Source organism: Hyperolius riggenbachi, chromosome 8 (assembly GCF_040937935.1).
Source record: "Hyperolius riggenbachi isolate aHypRig1 chromosome 8, aHypRig1.pri, whole genome shotgun sequence".
Lineage (NCBI taxonomy): Eukaryota > Metazoa > Chordata > Amphibia > Anura > Hyperoliidae > Hyperolius > Hyperolius riggenbachi.
In genome coordinates, this window is record NC_090653.1 from 63,801,775 (window position 1) to 63,821,350 (window position 19,576).

General features: G+C 44.6%; 1 protein-coding gene across 27 annotated transcripts in view; it reads right to left on the reverse strand.

Moving 5' to 3' along the window:
• The window catches only part of LOC137528845 (leucine-rich repeat and fibronectin type III domain-containing protein 1-like protein), a 688,143-nt gene that overhangs the window by 287,614 nt on the left and 380,953 nt on the right, over positions 1-19,576 (reverse strand). The gene's annotated exons all lie outside the window — the stretch shown is intronic.

Consider the following 19,576-nt stretch of genomic DNA (forward strand, 5'->3'; position numbering starts at 1 on the left):
CTGCCCCATTGAATTGAGACCGGGTACACTGCCTCCTAGGGGTCGTTTGTACAACCTCTCCAGCCCTGAAAAGGTGGCAATGAAAGATTACATCAAGGAGAACTTGGAGAAGGGATTTATCCGTGCCTCCAAGTCTCCTGCTGGTGCAGGTTTCTTTTTTGTTAAAAAGAAGGATGGTGGTCTTCGCCCCTGCATAGACTACAGGCAGCTAAACAAAATCACCATAAAAAATCGATACCCTCTTCCACTCATTGATGACCTGTTTACTCAGATTACTGAGGCCTGTGTTTTTTCAAAGTTAGACTTGAGGGGGGCATACAATCTTATTCGGATCAGAGAGGGCGACGAGTGGAAGACCGCATTTAACACTCCTGACGGTCACTATGAGTATTTAGTTATGCCCTTTGGATTGTGCAATGCCCCAGCTGTCTTTCAGGAGTTTGTAAACGATATTTTCAGAGATGTGTCTGGCAGGTTTACAATGGTCTATCTTGATGATATTTTAATTTTTTCAAAAAATTTACAGGAACACAGGAAGCATGTAAAATTTGTGTTACAGAAGCTCAGGGAGAACCAGTTATATGCTAAGCTGGAGAAATGCCTCTTCGAGGTGAAAGAGGTGGCATTTTTAGGGTATATTATATCCACCTCTGGACTGGCAATGGATCCAAGCAAAGTCTCAGCAGTGTTGGATTGGCCGCAACCTTCAGGCCTCAAAGCCCTGCAGAGATTTTTAGGCTTTGCTAACTATTATAGGCGGTTTATTAGGGGGTACTCTTCAGTTGTTGCCCCCATGACCCAGTTGACCAAGAAAGGCGCTGATGCGACTAACTGGTCACCAGAAGCCATTGAGGCCTTTCAATCATTAAAAAAATCTTTTTGTTCCGCCCCCATATTGCGTCATGTTGACGTCACCCGCCCCTTCATAGTAGAGGTAGATGCATCGGAGGTTGGGGTTGGGGCAGTCCTCTCGCAAGCTTTTGGACCTGATAATAAGGTTCATCCTTGTGCATTTTTTTCAAGAAAGTTTGCACCGGCAGAGAGGAATTATGATGTGGGGAACCGGGAATTGTTGGCTGTGAAGTTATTTCTAGAGGAGTGGCGTCATTGGTTAGAGGGGGCAGAATTTCCCTTTACTGTTTATACTGACCATAAGAACCTCGAATACATTGAGAAGGCCAAGAGGTTAACACCCAGGCAGGCGAGATGGGCACTTTTTTTCTCCCGGTTTGATTTTATCATAACCTATAAGCCTGGGGATAAGAATGTTAAGGCTGACGCCTTATCCAGGTGTTTTGAATCTGAATCTGCCCCACCAGCCACTCCTGTCAATATTCTACCTGAGAGGTATTTTCTGGCAGCCACTGAGATCTCCGAAGACTTGTCAAAATCGCTTATTGCATGCCAGTCCAATGTTCCCAATGGAAAACCTGAGGGACTTCTGTACGTCCCTATTCGTTTTCGGGAACGGGTGCTCCAGATGTTTCATGAACATAAGAATGTGGGACATCCAGGTATTGCCAGAACCCAGGAACTCTTGAATAGGGCAGTCTGGTGGCCTTCTTACATGTCTGATTGTGAGGAATTTGTTAAGTCCTGCTCTGTCTGTGCCAGGAGTAAGTCCTCCAGAAAAGCTCCAGCAGGCTCTCTTCAGCCCCTGCCTTCTCCACAGGTTCCATGGTCCCACATTTCCATGGATTTTGTGGGGGAGCTGCCTGAATCTGAAGGTAACACTGTCATCTGGGTTGTTACGGACAGATTTAGTAAAATGGCACATTTCGTTGCTCTGTCTGGGTTTCCATCTGCCCGTAAATTGGCAGATTTATTTATTAATAACATCTTTAAGTTACATGGAATTCCGGTGGATATTGTATCTGATAGGGGGGTACAATTTGTGTCAAAGTTCTGGAGGGCCTTTTGTAAAGATCTGGGGATTTCTTTATCATTCTCTTCAGGTTACCATCCCCAGACTAATGGGCAGACAGAGAGGATCAATCAGTCCATGGAGCAGTTTCTTAGATGTTACATAGCAGATGCACAACATCTCTGGACAAGATTCCTCCCATTTGCTGAATTTGCCCACAATAACTTGAAAAACGCATCCTCTGGTTATTCTCCCTTTCAGATTGTCAATGGGAAGTGTCCCAAGTTTACGTCACTTCCAGTCAAGGAGTCACCTCTTCCAGCTCTCCAGGAATGGCAGGGGACTTTCAGAGAGATCTGGGGGAAGGTCAGAGATAATTTGGACAAAGCTTTTTCTGTTCAAAAGAAATTTGCTGATAGAAGACGTTCCACGGAGTGGAACTTTATTCCAGGGGATTATGTTTGGGTCTCTACTAGACACATTCCTCTCAGGCAACCATCAGCAAAATTAGGTCCTCGTTTTATCGGGCCTTTCCCTATAGAGAGTAAGATCAATGAGGTCACTTACAAGGTAAAATTACCTACTAATATGAGATGTGGCAGGACTTATCATGTTTCTTTATTGAAGCCTGCGGTAAGGGTAGATTCTACTCCCCCTGCTCCTGTGGTAGTGGATGGGGAATTGGAATATGAAGTCCAGGACATTTTAGATTCCCGTTTCTCACGCAACAAGCTCCAGTATCTGGTGCACTGCAAGGGGTACGGGCCAGAAGAGAGGTCATGGGTTCCCCTTCGAGATCTTCATGCTGAGGAGAAAAGGAGGAGATTTCATGAGTTGTATCCTGGGAAACCGGGTGAGGCATGCCCGGAGGTCATGCCTGAAAGGGGGGGTACTGTAATGAGGCAACAGCAGGCTGAACGCGGACGTGTGTCCGCGTCCGCATCAGCAGCGCAACCGCCCGCATGGCCGCATGCGGAACGCGGAGAAACGTCCACGTCCGCAGCGGTAGCACGATCCACCGTTCAGTCGCAGACCTCTCAGCGTACTCCACGTCGAGGCTGCACTCCTGGAACACCTTCACAGGCCTCATGGCATGCTGCTCGCCGAGACACCTCTCATGACAGTCTGGACCCCGTAGGGGCCGCGCGCGTGTGCAGTAGAGCCTTTTATACTCTTAGAAAGAGAGTCAGCTGACCAGCTGGTCAGCTGACCTCAGCAAGGTCCTTGAGCTGTACTGCAAGGTCCTTGAGCCACGTTGTGATTGGTTGAATGGCTGGGCGGGCTGTTTGAGTCCAGCACAGTATAAAAGCAGGCATTCTGTCAGTTGCAAGTTGTCTGCAGTCAGCGAATACTTGTGTGTTAGCACTCAGACCCTAGTCAGATCCCAAAGTGTGCTAGAACCAGCTGGAGCTGGGGATCCACACTTAGCCAGATTCTGTTGATAGCCTAAAGTACTATTGCATTATATTGTGTATGACCTTTTGCCTGTTACCTCTTTATCCTCTTGTCTCCTGATTTTGTACTTCGCCAGCCCGTACCGTTACCCACTATTGGCTTGGCTTCTGACTTCCCTTGTGTTTCTCGATTCTGTACCTCTGCTCATCTGATTTCCCGTTGCTGACCTTGGCTTGACCTCTGATCTTGATTTCTGTCTGTCGATTCGGTACTTCTTTGCCAGTTCTGATACCGAACCGTTTTTCCGTTTGACTTTGCCCCCTTTAGTGGGTTTTCCACTAAAGGGTTAACTCTGCTGAGTTCTTCTTGCGGGGAATTCAGTAACTCCTCAGCATATCATTACTGTTCAGGGAACGCAATTCTGCGTTCTTATCCTAGTCGCAGAATCGCACACACTGCCCTTCCTTCCAGAGGTCTCCATCCCTCTGAGTTAACGTCAGTGTGGTGGGTTTTCCACAAGTTATCTGTACCTTGTTTTCCAGAGTACGCATAAATATTTGTATTATTGGTGATGCCGCAGATCACCATATAATCAAATATATCTGTATTACTAGTGATACTGCGGATCACTAATAATCAGAAAACTCTGAAGTGTATACACCAAACACCACAACATTACAAACAGCTTCTGTAACAAGAACACTCAGAAAATTGCTCTGATCTAGCGCTTCAGAGCGATTTTCCACTTTCCTATACTTTACATTGAGGCAGAAACACCTCAGAAAACCGGAAAAATGCTGCAGGACAGGAGTTTGCACTTGGGGTAAAAACGTACTGCGCTGGTGTGCACAGTCCCATTCACATTCATTAGCCAAGCGGCTTTCACCACGCAAGCGTTTAAAAAAAAACGCTCAGAACCGCTCTTGGTGTACACCAGCCCTATGTTAATATATGGGTGTTGCTTTGTATTTGTTCATTTTCTTTGATATAATACTTCAGTGTATTATTATTACTGGCTTCAGTAACGTATAATCTGCATTATTCCTCAGAATTTACTGTTAAAGGACCGCGCCGCTACAGCGGAAAAAGTAAGCAGTTATAAAATCTGACAGTACCGACAGGTTTTGGGCCAGTCCATCTCCTCATGGGGAATTCTCAGGGTATTCTTTGCTTTCAAAAGCATTTCCTGAACTGCAGTTTAACTGCCAAACTAGTAAGATACCAGCCAGCCTCCCGACTCACTTGCACACAATTTTGGCAGTTAGACATAGCAACTACTATTCAACCCATGCTTTTGAGGACAAAGAAAACTATGAGAATCCCCCCGTGAGGAGACGGACTAGTCCAAAACCTGTTGTTCTGTCTGCTTACGTTTTTTCGCTGTAGTGGTCCTTTAAGAATCATAGAAACAGTTACTTTCAGAGTCAAATACAGTAATACAGTCCCCTAAAGATAAACTGTACCCCAAAAGTATTCTAAATTATAATCTTTTTTTTCTTTAACCTTATTTTTTGTAATATTGTTGTAGTTTACCTTTCTCAAAGGTTTACTATTTTTGTGGCGTAATAAAATGCTTGTAAATAAACCATCTCTGTTTTATTCTATTTCATTTTATTTTTGGAAGAAATATGTCTACTGTTTCCTTTTTCCCATTTATTACTTCAGCAGGAGAATGTAACGCGCCCATTGTGACACTTCCAATGTTCTCAGAAGGACACGGGAAGAAAGCCCTGCATTGAAAGAAGAACAAATAGAAACGCAAGTAATTCAACGGTGTGTGCTGAACACAACATTTTCATTTTTCATTTATTTTATTTTTTACAAGCTGCATTCCAACAACAGCTATTTATTGAACCTCCCAAAAATGGTAACAGAAAAGGACTGCAACCTGAAGCAAAAACAAACATGTGAGGTATTGAGCATACAGTACTGAAGTACTGATATGCAGTGTAAAATATAACAATCAAAAATGTTTTTAAAAAAAAATCACCACAGGACTGCAAAGTACTTTGCCTTTTCAGTTAACCGGCCTGGAAAAGTACTCCAAAGCAGGAATCTCAAGTCAGTGGCCTTTGTACCATTGACCTAAAGCAAGAAAGCCGCACACAAGAATCTTGGCTATGTTGTAAATGGCCTGTTTGCTTCAGGCGTGTAAACCTAAAGGCTCTGAGAGAGGAAATATCAGAGCAGGATGATCTACCAGGCAACCTAGGCAGGTGCCTGGGGCCTAGTGGGTGTCAAGGGGCTAACCAGTGACCTTGTTAGACCTTTCTCTGCTTCAGCTTACCAAAAAGACCACAAGGGTAGATCAGTGAATAATGGCGCACAGCGCCTATGCATAAAAATGGCACCGCATTAAAAAGATACGCTTATCGCTATTTATCATTAGTACTGCATAATAATGGCGCACAGGGAAAAAAGAAGAAAAACGACACACGGTAACGTTATTTATCAATAGCGTCGTTCATATGCCAAACAGCAGACGTTATTGCGCACAGTAACGTTATTTATCAATAGCTAACCTACATAAGACAAACTGCAGAAGTTATTTAACTGCAAAACGGTGAATGGATTTAATGTAACACTGTCAAGGTTAGGGTTAGGCACCTCCAGGGGGGTGGTTAGGGTTAGGCACCACCAGGGGGGTGGTTAGGGTTAGACACCACCAGGGGGGTGGTTAGTATTAGGCACCACCAGGGGGGTCTCAGGGTTAGGCACCACCAGGGGGGTCTTAGAATTAGGCACCACCAGGGGGGTGGTTATAGTTAGGCTCCACTAGTGGGGTGGTTAGGGTTAGGCACCACTAGGGGGGTGGTTAGGCTTAGGCACCACTAGGGGGGTAGTTAGGGTTAGGCACCATCAGGGGGGTCGTAGGGTTAGGCACCACCGGGGGGGTCTTAGGGTTAGGCACCACCAGGGGGGTCTTAGGGTTAGGCACCACCAGGGAGGTCTTAGGGTTAGGCACCACCAGGGGGGGTTTAGGGGTTAGGGATAGGTACAGAGAGGGTTCCGTCTGTTAATGCTAAATAACGATAAGGCTTTCATGCTAAATAACGATAAGGCTTTAACGTTAAATAGCGATAATCGACAAACGGATTAGCGGCAACACCGTGCGCAATTATTCGCAGGCACCATTTTCAGATGGATCCCACAAGGGAGCCCCTAATCTCCTACCTTGCTTAGGACCCCTTTACATCTTAATCCATCTCTGAGAAAGATGGTTACACACAGAGGCGTAGCTAGGGGTGGGCGGGGTAGGACAAGTGCCCCCGGGCGCCGACTCCCTAAGGGCGCCCATCTGCCTTTTGTTTTTTTTGTTTTTTTTCAATCTCCTCTCTGCCCGAGTCTGCAGACTATGCAGAGAGTAGCTGCGGTGCCAGCGCACGTCATTACGTGCTGTGCACGCAGCTTCCACGTGCAGGATGCTGTCACTGGAGCCCCGGGAAGTTTGAGTCAGTAGTGGAGGCCTGGCTGGATCGCGCAGGGACTTATCAGTGTGGACTGTCACTGGAGTGCTGATCGGACTGTGTGCGGAATCCACATAGAGCAGAGGGAGCCGTGTGCATGCTATCCAGATGGAGCTGAGTATGCTGTGTGGTGGAATGGATTGGAGGGAGCCCCGGGAGCTGTCAGAGGGAGCTGCGTGTGGAGACACAAGTGAAGAGGGAGGGAGAGGAGCTGCGCTTTTGCATGTGAGCTGGGGAAGTGTTGTGAACATGCTGGATGCTGCAGCTGGAGAGTGGAGACCCGGGAAGTGTAATGGCCCCGCATCTCTTATGATTGGCTTATACAAGCACCGCAAACTGTAGAGCAAGACCGGGACAGCCTGGGATATTCTTACTGACTTCAGCTGCCTCCCAGAGTAAGCTGTCCGCTCGCTGCCTCTACCTGTCACTTGCTTGCTTTCCCTTTCAGCCACGGAAGGATGGCTCTCCTTACTCTCCCTGCTTCTATAGCATTCCTGATGTTAACTCCTTCCTTCACTCCTCTTCTCTGCTATGGTATGCCAGGCCAGGCCTGCTTCTTCTATTAAGACTTAGTTCAGCGTCCCTAATTCTTTGGCACTAACCCTTTTTTCTTATTATTATTATTTATTGTATTTATAAAGCGCCAACATATTACGCAGCGTTCACCAGAATATCGTAATGTGGGACAGAATATCGTAATGTGGGACAGAAAATCGTAATGTGGGCAGCGTTCATCAGAAAATTGTAACATGGACAGCATTCACCAGACAATCGTAACGTGGGCAGTGTTCACCAGAAAATCGTAATGTGGGCCAGAAAATCGTAATGTGGGCAGTGTTCACCAGAAACCCTTTCACTACTGGTCATCTTGTTACTTAGTAGTTTGCACTACCACTTTTTTAGTGTGTATTTTACTGTTTTATTGCAATTGCATAATGCCTAGCACATATTTATGCCCTGTAGACTTATGCGCAGTACTTGTATCCCTCTGGGGATTCATATCATTCAATCACAATAGCACAAAGCACCTTCCTATTCCCTTAACCCCACTGCTACTAGGAGACTTTGGTTCAAATAAATCTTTCCTCCCCCTATTCAGTAAGCCAGCACCTATTCAGTAGGAGACCTATAGAACGCGTCCCAGGGGTCGCAGCTCTGTCGCTGTGAGTCCAACAGGAGAAAAGCGCCATATAAATGTTCTCTGTCATGTCTCTGTATCTATAGCACTGACATCTTCTGCAGCACATTACAGAGTACATAATCATGTCACTGACTGTCCTCAGAGGAGCTCACAATCTAATCCTACCATAGTCATAGTCTAATGTCCTTCCATATTATTATTATGTATTTATATAGCACTGACCTCTCCTGCAGCACTTTACAGAGTACATAGTCATGTCACTGATTGTCCTCAGAGAATCTCACAATCTAATCCTACCATAGTCATAGTCTAATGTCCTAACATATTATTATTATGTCTGTATATAGCACTGACATCTTCTGCAGCACTGTACAGAGTACATAGTTATGTCACTGATTGTCCTCAGAGGAGCTCACAATCTAATCCTACCATAGTCATAGTCTAATGTCCTTCCATATTATTATTATGTATTTATATAGCACTGACATCTCCTGCAGCACATTACAGAGTACATAGTCATGTCACTGACTGTCCTCAGAGAAGCTCACAATCTAATCCTACCATAGCCTAATGTCCTACCATATTATTATTATTATGTTTTTATATAGCACTGACATCTCCTGCAGCACATTACAGAGTACATAGTCATGTCACTGACTGTCCTCAGAGGAGCTCACACTCTAATCCCTATCATAGTCTAATGTCCTACCATATTATTATTATGTATTTATATAGCACTGACATCTTCTGCAGCACATTACAGAGTACATAGTCATGTCACTGACTGTCCTCAGAGGAGCTCACACTCTAATCCCTATCATAGTCTAATGTCCTACCATATTATTATAATGTATTTATATAGCACTGACATCGTCTGCAGCTCTTTATAGAGTACATGGTCATGTCACTGACTGTTCTCAGAGAAGCTCACACTCTAATCCTACTATAGTCATAGTCTAATGTCCTACCATATTATTATTATGTATTAATATAGCACTGACATCTTCTGCAGCACTGTACAGAATACATAGTCATCTCACTGGCTGTCCTCAGAGGAGCTCACAATCTAATCTTACCATAGTCATAGTATAATGTCCTACCATATTATTATTATGTATTTATATAGCACTAACATCTTCTGCAGCACATTACAGAGTACATAGTCATGTCACTGACTGTCCTCAGAGGAGCTCACAATATAATCCTACCATAGTCATAGTCTAATGCCCTACCATATTATTATTATGTATTTATATAGCACTGACATCTTCTGCAGCACTTTACAGAGTGCACAGTCATGTCACAGACTGTCCTCAGAGGAGCTCACACTCTAATCTTACCATAGTCATAGTCTAATGTCCTACCATATTATTATTATGTATTTATACAGCACTGACATCTTCTGCAGCACATTACAGAGTACATAGTCATGTCACTGACTGTCCTCAGAGGAGCTCACAATCTAATCCTACCATAGCCATAGTCTAATGTCCTCCCATATTATTATGTATTTGTATAGCAGCACCGACGATCACGCTCCTATTCTGATGCGGGGCCGCGCCCCTATTTTGCACTTTGCCACCATTGGGGGGGGGGGGCACATAACCTGTCTTTGTCCCCGGGCGTTGAAAGCCCTAGCTACGCCTCTGGTTACACAATAAAACTATTGACACTGTGGGACGTGTCTGGTGCTTGTTCAGCACTTATCCTGATTAAGGATGCTTCTGCTACCAGACACAATACAATACTATGAGAATGAGCAGGGAGAATCAGCGGCACAACCATCAGCAGGAGTCATCTAACAGAAGCATCATCTTGTTTTTTAGGCCATGGCTGTCAGGCCTAGCCTCAGGCAGCACTCAGGTACTTCTTGTCCATGAGGATCAATAAGAATGTAAGTTCCGGCTTTTGATAACTACAACCTCAAGGAGGGCTACTGGGTCTCCAAGATGGACCAATGGTCAGAGCTTGTAGAACATGTGATAGCTGGAGGTGCTCCGCAGTGAAAGGAGGTTCAGCGCCCCTAAAAAGGGCGCATGCGGCTAGTTGACTAATTGGGCGCCATCATAGGGGAATTGGGTGCCAGAGCGGAAAGTGGGGCGTCCGGTACATAGCCATATATTGGGCACCACGGGTGCCCAAATGCCGATATTTTACAGCACCCAATATTTTTCCTTTTTCTTTTTTTTTGCCGCGCAGCTAGTGCCGGGGGTTTGCAATAGATAGAACGTGTGCGTGGGGGGAGTTTAGGTTTAGGCATTAGGTAGGTAGTGTGTATGCTTGGGGGTTAGGTTTAGGCAGTAGCTAGTTAGTGTGTGTGGGGGCGGAGGGTTAGGGTTAGATGTTAGGTAGGTAGTGCTTGTGGGGGGGGGGGGGGGTTAGGTTTAGGCATTAGGTAAGTAATGTATGCGGGGGTGGGGTTAGGTTTAGACATTAGTTAGGTAGTGTATGCGGGGGGAGAAGTTTAGGTTTAGGCATTAGGCGGGTAGTGTGCATGCGGGGGGAGGGAGGTGGGTTAGGCATTAGGTAGGCAGTGTGTGCGTGTGGGGGTTAGGCATTAGGTAGGTAGGGAGGGGGGGAAGGGGTGAAGTTAGGTTTAGGCATTAGGCAGGTATGTATGCGGGGAGGGGGAAGGCAGTTTAGGTTTAGGCATTAGGTAGGTAGTGTGCATATGGGGGGGGGGGGGGGGGTAGGTTTAGGCATTAGGTAGGTAGCGTGTGCAGGGAGGTGGGTTAGGTTTAGGCATTAGGCAGGTAGAGTGTGAGGGGGGGGGGAATTTACCTTTTCCTCCTCATTCTTCTGCTGAGTCGCTCCTCCCTTACCCATAACATGAACCCTAGAATTGTAAACAGTGTTACAGAGGCGCCAGAAGTATAAAGACAGATAAAAGGTTTAAAAAACAGGGAGGTAATAAGTGGACTTTGGACTTTCTCTTTGAACTGTTGGATATCGCTGTATGCTGGAGGCACATATAGGATTCATCAATTACCCCCTCCAAGTGTCTGCCGGTCAGTGTGTTTGGTGCCGATTTCTTCTTCTTTGCTCCTTGTGTGTGGCATTAGGTAGGTAGCGTGTGCAGGGAGGTGGGTTAGGTTTAGGCATTAGGCAGGTAGAGTGTGCAGGGAAGGGGGGGGGGTAAATTTACCTTTCCTCCTCATTCTTCTGCTGAGTCGCTCCTCCCTTACCCATAACATGAACCCTAGAATTGTAAACAGTGTTACAGAGGCGCCAGAAGTATAAAGATAGATAAAAGGTTTAAAAAACAGGGAGGTAATAAGTGGACTTACCTCCCTAGTGCAGACACAAGAAAATGTCGGGTTTTCGAAAAAATAACGTTTTATTTATATACTCCAATAATTTGCAACACGTTTCGTGGGTTCAACCCACTTCATCAGGCTATAAACAGGAGCAATCAAACACTTGTGAACAGCTTTAGTCAGCTTAGCGCCATTGAGATTGTGTCCACCCCTGGTGGAGGGGAATTGGCCCCTTTTTTCTCATCTACAGAGAGCGACTTCTTAATCCTGAGTGGGGACAGGTTTAATCTCCCCACCTGCCTATACAGTGGTTACCTGGAAGGTAACCCTGACTTGTGAGTACCACTCTAACATTTGTACACTTCCACTTAACTGCCAGTACATACTACACTATATTGGGCTCTCGGTGTCTCCCTCCCTTTAATGAACCCTAGAATACAATATAAGCCCCACCGCTCATACAAAAATTCATGTCTCTCAAACTAAGTGTTCAGGGCCTGAACTCCCCTGTAAAACGTTCTAAAGCATTTACATCCTTCCGTGCAGCACATGCAGATATTGTATGTCTACAGGAGACACACTTTCCTGCAAGCTATACCCCCAAATATCTTCATAGCACGTTCCCTCAATTTATACTGCTAGTGCCAAGACAAAGCATAGAGGTATTCTTATCGCCTTCAGGAAATCGGTTAATTTCATCTGTAATAGGGAAATTAAAGATCCTGATGGCAGATATCTTCTCCTAATAGGCACCATACAAGAGATAGATGTCACAGTAGCGTCTTATTACGTGCCTAATACTGATCAACTACCATTCATGCACCATTTTATTGACATGCTAAGCACACATGCAATAGGCACGATACTAATGTGTGGAGATTCCAGTCTTACCCTACGACTCAATTTAGATAGAGATAATCCAGCACAACCCCACCCAACTCCTGCCGAGTCACGTAAGGCTAAACTGCTTAGAGACCTCCTTCAGACGCTCTCCTTTGCAGATTGCTGGAGAGAAATGCACCCTAATAGGAAGGGATTCACTTTCTTTTCACATCCACATAATTCTCAGTCCCGCATTGATCACTGGTTCATACATACTAATTTACTTACAAGCCTTACTAGTACTGAAATTGTCCCTATCCTCTAATCCGATCATAACGCAGTATCTATCTTGCTATCCTCTATACTCGCCAAACCAGCGGAACCCCGCTGGTCCCTTAACCAATCGCTGCTGTCTGCCCCAGCCATTGCCGCTATAATAAAAATCATCTTAAAGAGAACCCAAGGTGGCTTTGAAGAATATTATCTGCATACAGAGGCTGGATTTGCCTATACAGCATAGCCTCTGTTGCTATCCCAAACCCCCCTAAGGTCCCCCTGCACTCTGCAATCCCTCATAAATCACAGCCACGCTGCTGACAAACAGCTTGTCAGAGCTGGCTGTGTTTATCTCTATAGTGTCAGTCTGCTGCTCTCCCCGCCTCCTGCAGAACTCCAGTCCCCACCTGCATCCCTTCCCTCCCTGCTGATTGGAGGGAAGGGATGGGGGCAGGGACTGGAGCTATGCAGGAGGCGGGGGAGCAGCTGAGACTGACACTACAGATGTAAACACAGCCTCACAGCACGGCTGTGATTTATGAGGGATTGCAGAGTGCAGGGGGACTTTAGTGGGGTTTGGGATAGCAACAGAGGCAAGGCTGTATAGGCAGATCCAGCCTCTGTATGCAGATAACATTCTTTAAACACACCTCGGGTTCTCTTTAAGGATTACTTTGCACTTAATCCTGCAGCAAATAAACAAGCCTGGTTTAAGGCAGAGGAAGCTTTAAATCTTTTCCTCACTAGTAAAGCAGAGAGGCACCTGAGATGGAGCAAATACAAACAAGCCAACTTCTATGTTTGCCCGTCATCTTAAAGGGGAACTGAAGTAAGAGGTATACGGAGGCTGCCATATTTATTTCCTTTTAATCAATACCAGTTGCCTGGCAGCTCTGCTGATCCTCTGCCTCTAATACTATTAGCCGTAGCCCCTGAACAAGCATGCAGCAGATCAGGTGTTTCAGACTTTGAAGTCAGATCTGACAAGACTAGCTGCATGCTTGTTTCTGGTGTTATTCAGATACTACTGCAGAGAAATAGACCAGCAGGGCTGCCAGGCAACTGGTATTGATTAAAAGGAAATAAATATGGCAGCCTCCGTATACCTCTTACTTCAGTTCCCCTTTAAACGACCTGACCCAAGCTACAAAGAAATTAAAATAAACATAGGAAATGGCGCCTTCACATGCAATCCAAAGAAAATAGTAGATATCTTTCATAAAGGACTAGCCAAATTGTGTCAGCCATCTCCGGCTGCTAACTCCTTACTACTCCATAATACCCTACACAATCTGCCCCTACCTCCCATCAGCGAGACGTTCAAGCTAACACTTGACCATCCAATCACTCCTGAGGAGGTCATACAAGTCATACAATCATTTAAGATTAATAAAGCTCCTGGCCCAGATGGCTTCCCCACCCTATATTATAAAACATTTATGAATATTCTCACGACACCATTGGCTGTAGCATTCAATAACATTTTGAAAGGGGAGAAACCTGGTTCAGATTCGTTATTAGCAAGTATAAGTATGATCCCAAGCCCGACTCCGATCACACTATTTGGTGTAATTATAGACCTATATCACTATTGAACATATATATTAAGATCCTAGCAAAAATCATAGCTACCAGGCTTAATGTGGGCATTGGGGACTTAATTGGCCGCGATGAAGTAGGCTTTATGCCTCGCCGTCAGGCAGGAGATAATATCAGGAGACTTCTGCATCCGATTTCCTCAGCTGCGAACACGGATACTCCCATGATGCGGTTATCGCTTGATATTCAAAAGGCCTTTGACACGGTATCATGGGAGTATCTGTCCACTCTACTGACCACCTGGAGCGTCGGACCTAACTTTTGAATTTGGCTTGAGGTCCTTTACTCCTCTCCAGGCGCCTTTATTAAATATAGTGGATACAAATCTTCTACCTTCCCCATCGGCAGGGGTACCCGGCAGGGATGCCCTTTATCTCCACTGCTGTTCGCTCTTATTATGGAGCCACTAGCTCTTAATTAACCGGCACGACAGCATACACGGGATCGAAGTAGCAGGCCACAATCATAAACTATGTATGTACGCAGATGCTGTGATACTCACCCTCACAAACCCCCGGGTATCCCTTCCCAACCTGGCAGACACCGTATTAACATTTGAAGACATATCTGGGCTAAAAATAAATAAAGGTGGGGGGAAAGGCTGCGCATCCCTAAACACATGCTGCAATTGAATGGTTAATCGCACAGGCATACACCGCCTCTGCTAGACTTTTCTTAACTCTGTAACTATATAACTATCAGGTTAGCTGCTCCCAGCCCCTCCTTCTGAGTTTCCTGTTTGCATGATAAGTAGTAGCAGATTTGCATATGATTTGCATCTGAATTGAATGCGAAGTGTGCAGAAAGTCTATTTAGGTGCTGCACACTGAGCTGGTGGTCATTTCAGATGCAGCCTTAGTGGTATGCGCTGGCATTCTCCTCGCTAAAAATAAATAGCTTAAAATCCAAAGCGCTAAAGATTACACTTCCCCCAGACTTAGTCCAGGATTTGCAAATATCTTATAAATTCAAATGGGAACCTCAGAAACTAAAATACCTGAGCATATTTCTAACCAACTCGTACAACTCACTTTTTGACGCTAATTACCCCAGACTCCTCACTGAAACCTCGCAATTATTAGAATGTTGGAAGCGATATGCGAGATCGTGGCTGATTCGGATAGCAGCAATCAAAATGTCAATCCTACTCAAATTTCCTATACGCATTTAGAGTCCTCCCGGTTTTGGTTCCTGCATCTTTTTTAAGGAAAGTACAATCTACTCTACACTCTTTTATTTGGAAGGGCACTACCCCTCGAGTTTCCCAAGGAACACTTTATAGACTGAGTGCAGATGGACGTCTGGGCGTTCCTAACATAACAGTTTACTATAAGTCTGCGGAGATTGCTCAACTAACAATGTGGCATGAGGAAAATAATCCTCCTTTGTGGTGCGATATGGAAAGCTCATTTTGCTCCCCTATATCTATCCGCAACCTACTCTGGCTCTCTACTACTCAACATAAGCTTATCAAGAACCCAATAATAACACACTCTCTCCATATCTGGAACCAGATTAAGTTTAAAGTAAAGCTAGTCTCCCCCCATCTTCCACTCGTATCATTCTTAGGCCACCCGGATTTCACCCCTGGATTGCAGAATCCTTTGGCCTTTAAATGGTGGAGACAAAACGGATTATTTACAATTAGCAACTTAGTGACAGATAGAACACTCAAATCATTCCCCTCCCTTAAAGAGAATAAACAAGTACCCGATAAGGAACTATTAACAAAAATGCAGTTTCCCCCTCTGACCTCCCTAAACCACAATACATTTCTAGATGGGAGCGGGAACTTAATGTTTCCCTCGATACTGAAGATTTGCGGCCCATGCGGAGGGGAACTCCAAGCATCTCTATCAGTTCCTCCCTGGTGGAGACTCAATATAAGGTTCTCCTGCGCTGGTACTTAACTCCTGATCGTATGGAAAAATGTTGTCCGGCAAATAAAGGACTGTGCTTCAGAGCATGTGGCCAACGGGGTACCTTTCTACATGTTAGGTGGTCATGCTCAAAAGTGCGAAGGTTCTGGATCAGAGTGTATCAGGTTATATATTCTACTGTACGCTTACAAGTACCCGGAAGTAGCCCTCCTAGGCCTAAAACCCCCAGAGTTATCAAGGCACCAATATAAGTTACTTTTGCATATCTGTCTTGCTGCCAAAAGAATGATAGCAAGCTCCTGGAGGTCCCCCTCCCTTCTCTTTAACACTTTTAAGACCAATTTAAGCTATGCGCTTTGCCTTGACAAAATGAAAGCCTGGACAACTCACTTCCGCAATTTGAAAAGATTTGGAAACCTTATTTCACATACTACTCCCATTGGCTTCCGGCCTCACTTACAACAGTATAAATTATTGTACCCGCCATATACACTCCTTATGACCTCTTGCTGCTCTACTCTGGGGTTGTAGCGTCTCGGCAGATGGATACTCTCCTCTCACTCTTCCTTCTCCCTAGTCAGCGGACTGTTCCTCTGCTAGTGTTATCACTAACTTTTATGTTCCCCTGACTGAATATGGAAATATGAGGTACATGCAGTCTTGAGCGTACAATGTGAGGGAGCAGGCTGGTGTTGTACTTTGTTCTCTGGTTGAACTCGATGGACATATGTCTTTTTTCAGCCAAAATAACTATGTAACTATGTAACCACCGAACCTGCACGGTGGTTCCTCCATAATTCGTTTGTTCAGCTAAATGTTGACTGAGGTGTCAGTAAATGTTGCTCCGTGCTGCTGGCCCCTACTCTTTATGAATCCGTAATTCCCTCTGCTTTTGCAGATTTTGTGTACCTTGCGCAATTTCAGTTTATGTATTAAAGGTATACTTGTTACTGCACCAAGTTGTAAAATGTTTATCTTTTTTATATTGAAAACTAATAGAAACTTCTGTGATAAAAAAAGGATGTTCTAAAGGCCCCCCGAATATGTACATAGAACCCACCATGCAAAAAGTTTCTACTCTTTACTGGGAGAAATATAACATAGCCAGACTTCCATGATGTCTAATATAAACTTTACTGAGACATCAATTGTTTTGGGGAAATGCAGGACCCTTTTCTTAAGGTGTGAAATCGCAAGGTGAATTGAGGTCACACTTTTATAATGTGATTCTGCACCTTGACAAAGAGCTTTCTCGCTCCTCTGAAAGGCTGGTGTCAGATGTCGCAGGATGTCTCAGTGTTCCGTTTGACATTATGGCATACTAGTTGAGTAATTCTCCAGTTATATAGCGCTTCTGCAGTTTGTGGACTTACTGAATCTTCCTCCTGGACCAAAAGAAAGATATTTGTGTGGGATGGCTCCAGGAGAGGTCACACACATTTGCCACTCATGTAATAATGTATCTCGATGGCATCGCAATATAGTTTGGATTTTGTTGGTATTTGTTTTTACAAACTTTCTGCGTTTAAAATTTGAACTGCTTGTTTTTTTGTGTGATTAATGTTTTAATGGAAGTCAATGAGAATGCAGATAATGCATACAAAAATTTACATTTTGCATGAACATTCATGTGCGATGTTTAGGTTACCGTATTTTCCGGAATATAAGACACTCCGGACTATAAGACGCATCTAGGTTTAGAGTGCAAAACCAGGGGGAAAATATACTAAACTTGGTGCGTCCATGGTCCAGGTATATGTTGTTGATGTTCTCCCCAAATTATTGTGTCCCCCTTGCACCTCTTGTGTACTCCTGTGTCCCACTACTGTCCCCGATGTGTTCCCTTCTGCCCCCATGTCTCCTCTGTCTCCCTTTGTCCTCCTCGGCTCCTCCCATGTTCTGCTCTGCTCCCCCTGTGTCCTCCTCCAAAACAGCAGTAGCACGGCTCACCTAATCCATTGGAGCCTGCGGTGATCAGAGACCTCTCCTATCTATCACTGTTCCCCTAGTGCCGGCTTCTGACAATCATGTGATCAGCAGGAACCGGCACTAGGGGAGCAGTGAGGGAGAGGAGAGGTCTCTGATCACTGTGGGATCCGATGGATGAGATGAGAGATGTGCTGCCGCTGCTTAATATTTCTGTCCCTTTTCCTCAGGATGTTCAGCAGAGAGTCACTCCTGGGTTAAAGTTTCTTAACTTGCTACCTCTTCTACTAACAGCTGCTATCACAGGCAAGTCACCAGCCAAATTGAGAGGTTGAAGCAAATTGCAAAAGGCAAGCAATGGCAGAGACAAGCAGTGAATGTACGGTCACAGTCAAGAGTCACTTAACAGGCAGAGGTTCCAGGCAGCTAGCAGCGCTCAGTCATGAGCAAGAAGAATACTAACAGCCTTTTGGGCACAGCACTCCAAGAAGAACATAAGTGTTTCAATGCATGATGTGCAAAAACGTATGCCGTGATTTTCACTTTAAAACGGATCTGAATTCAGATCTTCCTCAATGCTCTAAAAAAAAAAAAAAGCATAATAACCTTTAAAGAAAAGTATTTCTTTGTTAGATCTGATACAAATCATGCAAAACATCTGCTGTGTGTCTACTTTTACTTTCATGGAAGCTGACATATTTTTAACATCCTGTGATTGCAAATTAGCTTCCTGGGCTGACACAGCTGAGAGATCAAATTATGGTGGTGATTAGTCACTGAAGAGGAGGGATTAGACAGGCTAAACTCTCTAAATACATACAGGGTGCCTTTCTTTATGGTCTCCTTCAGCCCTATGCAAGAGTTCATGCCCACTTTAGGGTTGGTACAATAAGGGCTTGTTCACATCTAAAATCGAAATCGCTGATGCCAGCAATTTTTGACTTTTGGGTGTCCCCCCCGGTGCTTACCTGCGCGCTTTGATTTTGTATAAATCGCTTTTGTAAGCGCTTTTGCAGAGCGATTCCTATTCTTCGCTTCCTGACGTCAGTCTCTTTCACCCGGAAATGAATAAATATAATGTATTTATTCATGAAAGCGCTGGGGAAATCGCTGTACAAAGTGTTTTTTTAAGCACTTTGCAATTTCCCTATACCTTCCATTGAGGCAAAACGCCCCCAAATGGTACAGGCAGCGATTTGCTGAGCAGATCGGAAATGAACCGCTCAGATGTGAACTCTCTCATAGGGAATCATTGCGTAAGCGCTTTTAGGGCGATTTTGAAAATCGCCGGCGCTTAAAAAAAATGCAAAATGACCTGGGTGTAAACGAGCCATCAAAGCTGTTTTAAAAATATCTCTTGATTGATATGGGCTTTCTGGTAGTTGCACATCAGTTCCATTATTTACTAATGCATTTTTAGATTAAGTTTTATCATATGATATGTTGAATGCCTAGGAGTCGCATCGCGCCGGGAGGGTAGATCAATTTGCGTCAATGGAAATTCCTTCATTGGACTGAATTGGTTGCAGTTTCTTTGTGTTGCGATGCGGTGCTGTTTCCGCATAGCAATGCGTGTAGTGGAAACGGGGATACTTTGGAAGACAGTAAAAAAACACTTCTTAATTTCACAAAGCACCTGTGCCTAACACTGGTGAACACTAGGGATGATCAGAACAGCTGAATTTCGAATTTGTCGGAATTCCAAGTTCTGCCGGTAAATACCGTACTACTTGTTCCAATTCTTGTGTTCCAAAGGCATTTTTCATTGAAGTCAATGGCACCGAATTTCACGGTTAATAGTAAGGGCTGCATTTCTAGTAGCTACACATCTGGCAAAAGGTATGGAAACTAAAACGACATGACAAGTTTCTCACACCTAACGATATCCACAATTTTAATTGCTAAAAGCCTATATCCGAGGCTGTTAACCGGGGATTGCCTCTCTATGA